This window comes from Quercus robur, chromosome 10 (assembly GCF_932294415.1).
Source record: "Quercus robur chromosome 10, dhQueRobu3.1, whole genome shotgun sequence".
NCBI lineage: Eukaryota > Viridiplantae > Streptophyta > Magnoliopsida > Fagales > Fagaceae > Quercus > Quercus robur.
This window is the reverse complement of record NC_065543.1, coordinates 43,098,704-43,112,774: the sequence shown is the minus strand read 5'-3', so window position 1 is coordinate 43,112,774 and position 14,071 is coordinate 43,098,704.

Genomic DNA, 14,071 nt, shown 5'->3' with positions numbered 1-14,071 from the left:
CTTTGCGAGCACTCAGGATGCTTCACCAAGCATAGGAACCTAACTTCAATTGAGCGGAAAAGATATCACCATTTGGAAAGAATTTTGCCTTGAAGACTTTGTAGAAAAGGGACTCTTTGTCATGGATTAATCTCCATACTTGTTTGGCGAGCATTGCTTTATTGAATTTCCTTAGGTCTTTGAAGTTCAAACCACCTTCATTTTTTGGCAAACAAAGGGTCTCTCATTTCTTCCAATGTATCTTCCTCTTATCGTCCCTCTAACCCCAATAAAATTTCTTTATCATAACCTCTATATCATGGCACAATCCCAAAGGTAGTTTAAAGCAACTCATTGCAAAAGTTGGGATGGCATGGGCAATGGCCTTAAGTAGGACTTCCCTTCCCGCTTGCGACAAAAGTTTTTCCTTCCATCCCTGTTACTTGCCCCAAATCTTCTCCTTGATGTAATTCAAACTTTCCTTTTTTTTTCTTCCCACCACCGCTGGAAGACCCAAATATTTTTCATACTCTTTGATTTCTGGAACCCCTAGGAAATTTTTCAAAGCAAGTTTGGTGTCATTGGAAACTGACTTGCCAAAAAATAAAGTTTTCTTCAAGCTATTGATTTTCTGCCCCGAAGCTAATTCATATTGGGACAAAACAGTTTGAAGTGCCTTCACATCCCCCATCTCCGCCCTATAGAAAATTAGGCTATCATCGTCGAAAAAAAGATGAGAGATTTGTGGGCCATTCTTGCATAGAGAAAAGCCTTTAAGCTCACCCGAAGCAACAATTTTTTTGATAAGTCCATTCAGACCTTCAGAACAAATCAAGAAGAGGTAGGGTGATAAAGGATCCCCTTGTCAGATCCCCCTTATTGGTTGGATTTTGCCATGTGGTTCACCATTTATGAGGATTGAATAAGAAACTGTTTTAACGGTCTCCATCACCAAACCTACCCATTTAGCATGAAAACCCATCTTCAACATCAATTGCTCAAGGAAGAGTCACTCCACCCTATCATAGGCCTTACTCATATCCAACTTCATCGCCATAAATCCCTCCTTGCCCCTTTTTTATTGTTTTCATGTGATGTAAAGTCTCAAAAGCCACCAAAATTTTATTTGAGATAGCTTTGTCAGGTTGGAAAGCACTCTGGGATTCTGATATAACATGTGGTAGAAGACTTTTCAGCCTATTAGCTAAAACTTTGGAAATAAGCTTATAAAGAACATTACATAGAGCAATAGTTCTAAATTCAGAAACTCTTTCAGGACTTTTAACTTTTGGAATGAGAGTAATATAAGTATGATTGATACTGGCTGGGATAGTACCTGCATTTAGACAAGATAATACTGCACATGCAACATCGTCACCAATGGAATTCTCATAGTGTTGATAAAAGATGGGAGGCATACCGTCCGGGCCTGGAGCTTTCAGGGGGGCCATTTGTTTTAGGGCTATGTCAACTTCTTGTCTCGTAAAAACTTTGACTAAACCCACATTCATTGTATCAGTCACTGTTCGAGGGATAGTATCAAGGACAACCTCAACCTAGCTCGGATTTGAGGATGAGAAAAGCGTTCTGAAATACTCCGTAAACAGTCCACCTATTTGATCATCACCTTCACCCCATTCCCCATTTGAATTTCTTAACCGTTTGACACTGTTTCTTCTGAATCTTTGGGAGGCTTTTCCATGGAAGAAGCTTGTATTTTGGTCGCCTTCCTTCAACCAATGTTGTTTTGAACGTTGTTGCCATAACTTTTCTTCACTAGTCAAAAGGTCTCTTAATTCAGCCCTTAGATAGTGCACTCGGTCAACACAAGCCCCATGAATAGCCTGCTTTTCAGCTTCCTCAATTTCCTTTTTTTTTTTATCCCTTACGGCCCGAGTGATATTGCAAAAAGACTCCTTACTCCAACATCTTAACTTTTTTTGACAAGTCATCAAATTTGATTCCACAACTGACATAGGAGAGAGTGAAAAAAGAGAGGGAGTCCAAGCCGATTCGACCGTTGTGTGGCAAGCATCTTCCTTTAACCAAACCTGTTCAAATCTCCATGGTCTAAGTTTCTTGATTGGGATGCCTTCAGGGTGAATGATTAGTGGCTTGTGATCAGAGAAAACTGAGTCGAGGTGGATAACAGATGAGCCTGGAAAGAGTGAGAGCCATTGGGTGTTTGCTACAGCCCTATCCAGTCGCTCCCAAACTGTGATGCTCCCTGCCAAACGTTTGCTCCAAGTGTATTTCTGTCCTACATAACCCAAATCAGCAAAACTACACTTATCAAGCACGTCACGGAAGTCTCGCATCTGATTTTCCAGTCTGGCTTGCCCACCCAGTTTCTCATGAGACTTAACAATCTCGTTGAAATCGCCGGCACATAACCACGGTAGAGGGGAGTTGTGATTTAGAGTTTTCAGGATACGCCAAGATTCAGAGTGCTTGTGGGTTTCCGGGTATCTGTAAAAACCGGTAAAGCGCCATGGGTTCTCCTTGTCGGCGTTGATCACGGCGTCAATGTAGTTTAGAAAGGAGTTAACAACCGTTAAATCAAAATCAGATCTCCATAGCAAAACCAAACCGCCTCCTTGCGTTACCTTAGATACAACATGCTTCTGTCCAAGGTCGAAATTTTTCAAAAGTAACCGTAGCCTTGCTTCATCTAGCCATGTCTCGGCTATAAACACAACTACGGGATCTTGTGCCAGGACCAAATTTCCGAGCTCTCGAATTGTTTGTGGGTTCCCAAGCCCACGACAATTTCAAACTAGAAAACTCATTGCTTATGGCAGGGCTGTTGAACAGCCTCTGCCAAATTTTCATTGTGAACATTGACCAAAGAAGAAACCAGACGATTAGATAATGAGCTCCTGGACCTAATACCCTTACAACAGCCTCTCGAGATTCTTCTTTTTGGCTCCTTGAGAAGAAAGAAGGATTTCGATGTCATTGCACTTACCGCTTGCTCATTACACGTCACCTCTGATTGTGTAGGTGCCTTTTTAATTGCTTAAGGCATGCTCCTGATGCTTCGACATACAAGACGCGCCTTCATTAAATTTTTATGGCTTTCTGCTCCCAACATTCTATGGTACGATGCGAATCCAACGGCTGAGGATTTCACTGGGAATCGAGCGGGAGTTTTTCCGCTTCTAACTCCCTCCTTGATATAAATACTACTCAAATCAATCATTCATCTCACTTTAGCATTCATTTTGTTTTAGCGTACATACACTGAACCTACAAACTTTCCCAATTCACTCGTGCCCTTACAAATACTCAAAGCCTGTCCGAGGATACTTTTCTTCTTTCTATAAGTTTTCACAAACCTTTAAACTTTATTTTTCTATACACTTTTCTTTTCTTTGTGTCTTTTCCTCCTTGGCTCTTCTTCCTTCTCATTATCTCCTTAGTATCTACAAGTCTTTCTTAGAAATGGGTAGGTTCGCTCATTTCGTAAACTCCATGGAGGGAATAGAGAGTTTTAGAGCTCTGTATAGGATTTCTCTAGGAGCGTTCATTAAGTATTGTAAGGAGGGAGAGTGGCACGAAAAAAGGCAAAAGGGAGAAGTAGTGATCCTAATGATTGCCTTCATAAAGGGTGGGATAAGAATTCACATGGGCACTATAACTAGGGATTACCTTAGGGCCCATAGGTTAGCTTCCACCCAGTGTGCCCCAAACATGTTTAGAATTTTAGGAAGTGTAGACGCCCTTAATGAAAGAATGGGTTTAGGGTTAACCCACCATGATATTAACTGAGTTTACAACCTCCACCATTTAAAGGGACAGGGGTATTACCTAAAATTCAGGTACCTCGAGGTTAGGCTCATTTAGTAACAAAGGCCCGAATAAGGATTTCATAATTGTATAAGGGGAATGGCACGATGGCCTCCCCTGCCCGACGAGAGAGGGGCAGCCAGGTAGGATTTTAGACCTAAGATGATTATTTTAAAGTTACCTCCTTTTTCTTTTCCTTTTGTTTATGTTTGTGCATGAAATTCCCTTTGATTTGCTTTATTCTTGACTAATAATGTTTTTTGTCTTTCCCAATGGTTTTGCAGACAAAAACGCTTCTATCCCCAACTTCAATCTTGTGAACCAGCCGAGTTTGGACAAGATCCTGAAGGCCGAGGTGTTCGTCCACATAGACGGCTAACTCAGGGCAGCCCACCTAATATTGGATTACATTCCAATATCCAAGAGTTTCTAGGCGCCTAAGTGCGTCATTAAAGCTAAAGATCCTTGGCTGCAATGAATTAGTGTTGCTGCTCCAGGCTTTCTCCTCACCGGCCTTGTTCCAGAAGGCACATTCACCATCGAGCCCATACCCGAGGGCATACCAAAGGTAGCCTTGCCACCACAACAGACAATCGAAGTGGCCACTTCTTCTCACCCTGCCAACACAGAAGAAGAAAAAGAGGAAGAAATAGTTGAAGTATCTGATTCCGAGGACGAGTTTGAAGTCTTCAATCAAGTTTTGTCCCTAGCAACTTCAACTTTTGACTTCGGCCATCCGTTCACACCAATACTAAATGAGATGGGGATCCAACACAGGTAAAGGTCCACCCTTCAGGAACTGCTGGAGTCCCAACCAGGGAGGGACACGTCGGGGAAGGCAGCCCAGACTAAGCCTCCCCCCCCCCCCCCACCTGCCCTACCCCTCTAACTTGAACCTACTGACCTAAAAAGGAAAAGGGAGCCAAAGGGCAAGGAGGTGGTGGAAGTTGAGAAGATGAGTGATCTTTAGGTCACACCTCTAGCCTGGACCCGCACCCCAATGTTGGATAGGGTTCCACTGCCAGCCAATGCCTCTATTAGGGACTTCCAAGGAAGGATGGCTGGCTACGTGGCTGATGCGGTGGAGTAGGCTCTACTGCTCCCCAAGGACATGGCCGAGCTCTGGCCCATGAGGAGGTACCTCGCCATGGTATGTACTCCACTTAGCCCCTTTTTCTTCTCTCTCTCTCTCTCTCTCTTTAATTTTTTTTTTACTGCTTTCCTCTCTTTCTTTTTTTTTTATCTGTCTCTTTCCTCAGCAGGCTGTTCAAGCCTCATTTCAGGTGGAAAAGATAACCAACTACTGCCACTGGCAGATGAAGGAAGAGGAAGGAAGGCGCAACGCTGCAGTGAAGGCCTTCGATGTGGCCGAAAAGAAAATCCAGGAGCTCAAGTGTAGGGTGCTTAAGGAGGAGAGAGAAAGGAAGAGCGCTATGGCTGCCCTGGACAATGCTGAGAGGCAGGTTGAAGGCCAACAGGTGCTTCTTCACAATGCCGAGGATCAGCTGGCTACCTCTAAAGTATAGATCGTTGCCCTCAAGAAGAAATTGAAAGAGGCCAAGAAGGCTAAGGAACAAGCGAAGAGGGCCCGGGATCAAGCCAAGCAAGAGGGATATGACATTGGAGTGGCAGAGACCGAGGAAGCCCTTAGGGCTGAGATCTCGGGAGTGTGTAGAAATTACTAGTCCCAAGTGTGGTATGAAGCTCTCAACCAAGCTGGGGTTGAGGCTTCATCTGTGCTTAGGAGGGCAGAGAATGTATACTACTCCCCTGCCATCCAAGTGTCTGTTCCATCTGGCTCGAGGACTGATACCACCTCCAAGGTTGCAGAAGTAGGTAAAGACAGCATAGCCAATGTTCCAACCTCTTCTGACACCCCTTCTGAGGAGGCCGAGCAACCCGGGGTCACAGAAAAAGAAAAGAACGCAAATCAAGGAGTGGCCACTGATGCCATAAAGCCCCCAACTGTCACCCAGGATCCTCCTATCGAGAAAGAAGCTCCTAAAAAGATGGAGATTGTCTTGGCCACTCTCCCCTTGCCTGCCAAGGCTAATCCTACAAGCAAGGGCCCCGAGACATCAGAAGCAGCATCCACCCAGCCTAAGAAAGCCCTTCCTAAGGAAAAACTTGTAATAAAATAGAAATAGATTTTAGTGTTGTTCTTTCTTTTGTGTTTTTCTTTTCTTTTGTTTTGCTTGCAACTTCTATTTTGGTTTTCAAAGTTTGTAACCAAGTTGCCCCTTTTGTACTCAATCTGCCTTGCTTGAAGGCTTTAATTAATGAAAGTTATGTATATTTCCTTTCTTCCTATGATTCTCATAATGGTGTTGATATAATTTCTATCTTATCTAACACTTAATAAATATAGTAATGAGGTAAAACTCTTCTCATTAATTTGCATAAGTAACAGAAAGGTTATCCTATCTCATATGGTCAGCAGCAAAACAAGTTAAATCTACTAAGTTCATCATCTTGGCAAAGCATAATTTTAACTTCAAGGACATACACAGTGATATGGCCTACATACAGGTTTAAACTTAATCTGCACCCTACTCATTAGCAAGTTTAAAGGACCAGAGTGATAATCAATTCTCAAACAAATACAGATATGCCTGTAAATGCTTTAAGTGATGCTCATGAGCATCCACTTGAGCTTGTTATCACACTGAAAATTTTTGCTGTTTAAAGTGGCTGATCATTTTCGACATTCAAGTAATCAATAAGAAGCACTAATTTACCTTAAATATGTAGTCGAAGGAGTTTGAAATAACTAAGGTTTTGCCCTGACACTTGGTAAAATGATAGGAAGTATTAATTTACCCAAAATATATGGTTTGAGGAGTCAGGTATAGCTGAGATTTTATTTAATACTTAGACGGATGTCAGGGAGTATTAATTTACCCAAAGCATATGGTTTGAGGAATAAGGCATAGCTAAGGTTTTGTTTAATACTCAAAAAAGTAACTTAACGTATCAATTTACCCAAGACATGTGATCCGAGGAGGCAAGCATGACCAAAGTTTTGTTTGATACTTAGAAAGATGTCATTAAGTATTAATTTACCCAAAGTATGTGATATGAGGAACTAGACATAACTAAGGTTCTATTTAACACTGAAATAGATGTTAGGGAGTATTAATTTACCTAGAGCATGTGGTCTGAGAAACCAGGCATAGCTAAGGTTCTGTTTAATACTCAAAAAAGTAACTCAATGTATCAATTTACCCAAGGTATGTGGTTCGAGGAGTCAAGGATGACCAATGTTCTATTTGATACTTAGAAAGATGCCATTAAATATTAATTTACCCAAAGTATGTGGTTCGAGGAACTAGACATAGCTAAGGTTTTGTTTAATACTTAAAAAAGTGACTTAACATATCAATTTACCCAAGGTATGTGGTCTGAGGAGTCAAGCATGACTAATGATTTGTTTGATACTTGGAATAACAATAATATGAAGCTCAACAGGTAATGTAATAAACGGGAATGTGACAAGGAAGACTTTCATTAATAATAATACATTTTCAAGTTATTACATTCCAGGACTGTAGTAAAACATTCTCATCTAGGTCTTCAAGATGATACGCACCTATTCCAGCCATCGAAGTGATGCGATATGGCCCTTCCCAGTTGGGCCCTAACTTTCCCCATGCTGGGTTCTTTACAGTACCCAAAACCTTTCTTAACACCAAGTCTCCAGGTGCCAGTGGCCTTAGCTTCACGTTAGCATCATACCCTTACTTGAGCTTGTGTTGATAATAAGCTAATTGGACCATGACACTTTCTCTTCGCTCTTCAATTAAGTCTATGCTCTTTCTTAATAGCTCATCATTGTTGCTCGAAGTGAAAGAACTCATTCTCAATGCTGGAAATCCAGTCTCTAGAGGAATAATAGCCTCGGCTTTATAAGTCATTGAAAAGAGGGTCTCCCTAGTGGACCTATGAGGTGTAGTCCTGTACGTCCATAGGACATGTGGCAACTCTTCTACCCATTTTCCCTTTGCGTCGTCCAACCTCTTTTTAAGCCCACTTACTATGACCTTATTGACAGTTTCAACCTGTCCATTCCCTTGTGAATATACCGGGGTGGAATATCTATTCGTTATGCCTAGGTTACAACAATATCTCCTGAAAGCTTTGCTATCAAACTGAAGTCCGTTGTCCAAGATAAGGGTACGAGGGATTCCAAACCGAGTGAAAATATTTTTCCAAACGAATCTCTTGGCATCCACGTCCTTGATATTCGCCAATGGTTCAGCTTCAACCTACTTGGTGAAGTAATTTGTGCCGACCAACAAATATCTTTTATTCCTTGCTGCCCTTGGGAAAGAACCTACAATGTACAAGCCCCATTAAGCAAATGGCCAAGGGCTAGATAGAGGATTAAGGACATCTCTTGGTTGGTGAATGCTTGGGGTAAATCTTTGGCATTGGTCGCATTTTTTCACATACTCTTGTACCTCCCTCTGCATATTTGGCCACTAGTATCCCTGAGTGAGGGCTTTGTGAGATAAAGACCTGCCTCTTATGTGACTTCAACAAATCCCTTCATGTAACTCTTCCAAGAGTAGTTCAACTGCTTCAAGGTGTATGCATAGCAAATACAGTCCAGAAAAAGATCTTTTATACAACTTTTGGTCCTCGGACAGCTAAAACCAAGGAGCCTTTCTTCGTACCTTATCGGCCTCGAACTTACTCTTAAGCAAGATATCTTCCTTAAGGAACAATACGATATAGTCCATCCAACTAGGACCCACCCTAATATGATAAATACAAGCCACATTTCTCCCTACTTTAGTAGGTTTACACAAGTCTTCCACAAGGATCACTCAAGGTAAACTTTGTGCCGAAAAGGTTGCTAATGTGGCAAGAGAGTCAGAGTGTGTATTCCTACTTCTAGGGATTTGTGATAAATTAAAAGACTCAAATCCAGGCTGTAAGTATATTACCTAGTTCAAATATTCCTACATTCTGAGATCTCTGGCTTCTAGATCTCCTTGAACTTGGCCCATAACCAACCTTGAGTCAGAGAAGGTTTCCACTACTTTTCCACCCATTTTCTAAACCATGGTCATCCCTACCAACAGAGCTTCATACTTAGCCTCATTGTTTGTGGCTGAGAAGCTCAATCTCAAGGATTTCTTAATTGTGATCCTCTCTGGAGATATTAAAACTAGCCCCACTCCAGATCCTCTATGGTTCGCAGCACCGTCAACGTATACCTTCCAGGACAAAGGTTCTTATAAGTAGATTGCACCAACCGATTTTCCATCCATGTTTTGCTTTTTTACTCTCTTTTCTAATGAGGTTTCAGCAAACACGGCCACCAGATCGGCGAGGACCTAACCCTTGACAGAGGTGCGAGGCATGTAGTTGATATCAAAAGCCCTAGGATCATACCCCACTTTGCAACCCTTCCTATGTAATCAGCACTTCGAAGTAGAGATTTAAGTGGGAGCTGGGTTAAGACAACAATTGTGTGAGATTGGAAATAGTGGAGGAGCTTACGTGTAGCATGCACCACTACCAAAATGGCCTTCTCCAGTGGTAGGTAACAAACCTTGACCTCATATAGTGATACTCACATAGTAAACTGGCCTCTACACACCACTATAAACCCGCACCAACATTAAGCTTACCGCATGGGAAGCCACTGCGATATAGAAAAACAAAACCTCATCCACCTCAGACCTAGACATAATGGGGGGACGAGATAGATATTCTTTCAACTGCTGGAAGGCTAAAACACACTCCTCGATCCATTCAAATCCCTTCCACTTGTTCAGCAATTGGAAAAAAGGTCTACACCTGTCTACTGACCGGGAGATGAATCAGTTTAAAGTAGCAGTCATCCATGTTAGCTTCTAAACCTCTTTGGGATTCCAAGGTGGTTGTAAATTGTTGATTACTTTAATCTGGTCAGGGTTGACTTTAATTCCACGGTGTGTAACCATGTACCCCAAGAACTTACCCGATCCAATCCCAAAAAAACACTTAGAAGCATTGAGTCGCAATTTATGCCTCCTCAAGATCTCAAAGATATTCCCAAGATTGTTAATGAGCTCAAATTCCAACTTACTCTTAACTACCATGTCGTTTATGTAAATCTCAATGTTCTTTCCTAACAATGGCTCAAACATCCTAGTCATCATCCTCTGATAGGTAGATCCTGCATTCTTTAGACCAAAGGGCATCACTTTGTAGTGGTAATTCCCAGTAGGAATAACAAAAACTGTTTTCTCCTAGTCATCCAAGGCTAAAGGTATTTGATAGTACCCTTGAAAGGCATCCAAAAAGCTCATCCAAGGATGGCTTACAGTCGCATCCACTAGTTGATCAATCCGAGGCATGGGGAAGGGGTCCTTTGGACAGGCTTTGTTTAAGTCTGTGAAGTTTACATACACCCGCCACTTCCCATTCTTCTTCTTTACTACCACTATATTAGTCAACCATTCAGGGTAGAATACTTCTTTGATAGCCCCAGCTTGCTTAAGCTTGTTCACCTTTTCCTTAACAGCATCGAAATGCTCTTTGGATAAGCGCCGAGGTGGTTGTTTTTTAGGGAGGACAGTTGGGTTGACATTCAAATGGTGGAAAATGAAGTCAGGATCTACCCCAGGAGCCTTATAGGCATTCCAGGTGAACATATCAATATTCCTCCTAAGAAACGCTAACAGTTCTTCCTTCTTTCGAGGTGGCAACTAAGCTCCAACCTAAAAAAACTTCTTCGGATTTCCATCTATAGCAATTTTCTCCAACCTCTCACACTTTGCCTCTCTCGTCACCGCATCTGTAGGTAGGATTGAAATCCTTAATTGCTATGAGCCCCCCTATGCAAAGGCTAAGGACTCAGCCGCAAGCTGATGCATGATGGCAGCCACGAGACACTGCCTAGCCATGGACTGACTCCCCCCAAGCTCCTCAATCCGGTCCCTTGATGGATACTTCACTTTCAAATGCAGAGTTGAAGAAACGGCCCTTAGGGCATGAAGCTAGGGTTTGGACACAATGGCCATATATGGAGAGTATGCATCCACCACAATGAAGTCCACTTCAACCACCTCTGAACCTGCCTGCATGGGCAACCTAATCTGACCCCTTGGGATGACAACTTTCTCATCAAAATTCACCAAAGGTGAATCATAGGTTGTCAGATCCTTAGGCTTTAAGTTCAACCCTTTATACAAATCAGTGTACATAATCTCTGCACTACTGTCTTAGTCTATCTTCATCCTTTTCATATCATACCCTCCTATTTTGAGGGTGACCACTAAAGCATCATCATGTGGCTGGATGGTTCCAATCTTGTCTTCATCTGAAAAACTCAGCATCAATTGGATTTGGCTTCCTAGCCTAAATGATGGATGGACTCAGGCCCAAAAAGTCCAAAACAATGAATTTGTAGAGAGTGGGTTGGAAAACTGGACTAAAATGAGTTGGACAACAAATAAAGTGGGCTCAAATGACAAAAATAGAAAGATAAATTGATTTAAACTAAAGAAAATCGTCATCGGCACAGTCCGAGGAGATCAGTTCTTATATATTGCTCCTAAGTTTGATTACAAATTTGTTTCCTGATTGCTACAGTGTTTCTTTTTTGATTTCTCCATCCTCTTCTCTCATTGCTTCCTTCTTATTTTATACTCTCTCCACCTTTCATCTTTACCCTCCATGTGCAAGCTAGATGGTTGGTGTTGATACTTGTCCCATCAACACCTTCCTAAAGTCTTTTATGTAGTAACTGTAAGGCTGAAAACCACTGTTCAGGTATCACCTTCACATTAATGCTGCCAGAGGGTTAGCTGCAGAGCATTTAATGTGGTGGTAGTAGCTTTCTCCTTAAATATTTTAGGACTCCCCCCTTGTCCTATGTTTCTGTAATGCTTATCTATATCAATAGAATTTCCTACAACGTTCCCCTAGATGGCAGACCATCTCTTCGGACCTCAGCTTTGGTCAGTCGAGGAGGTATTCATCCTCGGCCCACCCTCCTAGGCCCTTATAACCAAAACCAACTTTCTCTTTCACTAACACAGATTTCCTTGACAATGTTTACCCCTCCTCGGACGTCCTTTCGTCGTCGTATTGGACCCCAAGCCCAATATATACATAGATAATGAGCTCCTAGGCCCAATATCCCTACAATTATTATCATTATTAATTTATCATTACTATTATTTGGTTTGAGATCCATATATTTATTAAAATATGAACTAATAACCTAAGCCACTTAATAAATTATATAGGTTTTGACTAATAATATATAAAGAAATATATGTATATAAATTAAATAGTGGTAACTTTGAAATAGTACAATAAAATAAACTGGTACCGAAATATTCTGTTCCAATAAACAATTCAAAACAGGCACTGAAACGGCGTTCATAACATGTTAATTAGACCATTGCATAGTTGATTATTTACAAAAATACCATTTTTTTTTTCCTTTTAAAGTTTTAAACTATGCATTAGATTAGTATTTTGAATATTTTAGATTAATAAAGGTAATTCTGAAACGGTATGCTGAAATAGACTGGTACTGAACTATTCCAATATAATGGGCAAACCGAAACAAGCACTGAAATGGTATTCACAACATTCACATTAACTCATAATGGCTAGAGTCTATAGACTCTTTAATCTTTATCTATTGGGTTTTTTTTTTTTTTTTTTTTTTTTTTTTTAGGTATAGACTAGTTTTCTGTGTTTTGTATTATAGTGGGATTTTTTTTAATATACAATGCATTCTATTAGCTAATAAAAGGCCCTTAATTTTTTTAATTTGGGTAAAAGGGCAAATAGGTCTTAATCAAAATATAATATAATATAATATAAATATATTATCTATTTCTATTTCTATTAACTATATAAAATGAGCAAAAACTTAACTACTAGTTTTGGTTTAGTCAAGTTTTGAGGCAAAACAGTGTGTTTGGGTGAGACAAAGGCAAAATTTAAAAAGGTGCATTTTGCTGAGAAAAAAAAAAAATTCAACACAAAGAGAAAAAGGCGGCAAGAGAGAAAGAAGGGACCAGACGAGTCAGTGAGAGAGAGACTGACTAGGCCTCTCTCTCTCATGTTGGATTACAAACTATCCCTGTTAAGGGACAAAATTGATTTCTTTCTCATATTTTTTTATTATTTGATTGGATTAATTTTTGGATGGTTATGAGTTTTTTTCTTTTTGGTTGCTTTACTTGCAATGTTGGATCATGAAGATTTTGGGTTTGGGGACACAAATGGAGGAAGAGAATGACAATTTTTGGGGGTTATCATTGGCAATTACAAGAGTCTGTCTAAGTGATGTCTAAGCTCAAGCCAGGTCTTCTATAATCTTTTTCATTCTTATAAATTTGAGAGATTGTCCTATTTGGCTCAATATATATTGTGGGGGTTAAAAGCAACCCAAAGAAAAGGATCTTTAAGAGAACTTCTGTGACAAATACTAGGGTGATTGACAAACACAATTTATTTAGTAAAAATACATGGTGAATACTCCACAATGGGAAGCTTAAACAACTGATTTGTAGAAACAAGATTGCATCAACATCGAAATAAACATACTCCAGAGGAAAAACAACCTTTTCATGTGGTGTTGGGTTTCAAAATGTAGGGCTCACTCACTCCTACTTACTTTTCTCTTTCTCTCTTCCCCTTTCTTTCTCATTATATATATATATATATATATATATATATATATATATATATATTATCCCCAAACAGTTGCCAGTCCCCCCTTTTTATAGGCATGTTCTCTTCCCTTATCCTCCCAGTCGGCCTATTCCTAGCCGAATTCTCTTGGATATTTCTCTCCTTCTTTATTGGTTTCCCCCATTTCTTATCCTGAAACAAGATTTTTGGGGGTGTTTGTACTGTTTAGGTTGTCTTATACATATTTAATGCATCAAAAGTTAGGTTGAGAACCCTTCATTAATGAGAAGGTAAAGATCTCTATTATCCTTATCTGTTTAGGAGATTTCCCAAGTTTATATAAGGGCACTTGGTGGATTGTCCACGCTTGTGACCTCTGATAAGTCTCCTGGAGATGGAGTGTATTGTGAATTTCAAGGGAATGATCCGTAGAGATTTTCTTTGCTTCTTAAGTAGATGGGCCTGGCCCATTCCACTTCATGGGATCCTCCAAGCATTTGGGCCTTAGCCCTAGGTGTAAATTCGTCCATCCCCCACATATATATATATATATATATATATATATATATCATCTGTCTTTGCATGTACATATTGTATGAACTCTTGACACGTGTTGTATTTAAATATTTATTACAAAGCGACAATGTTTTTC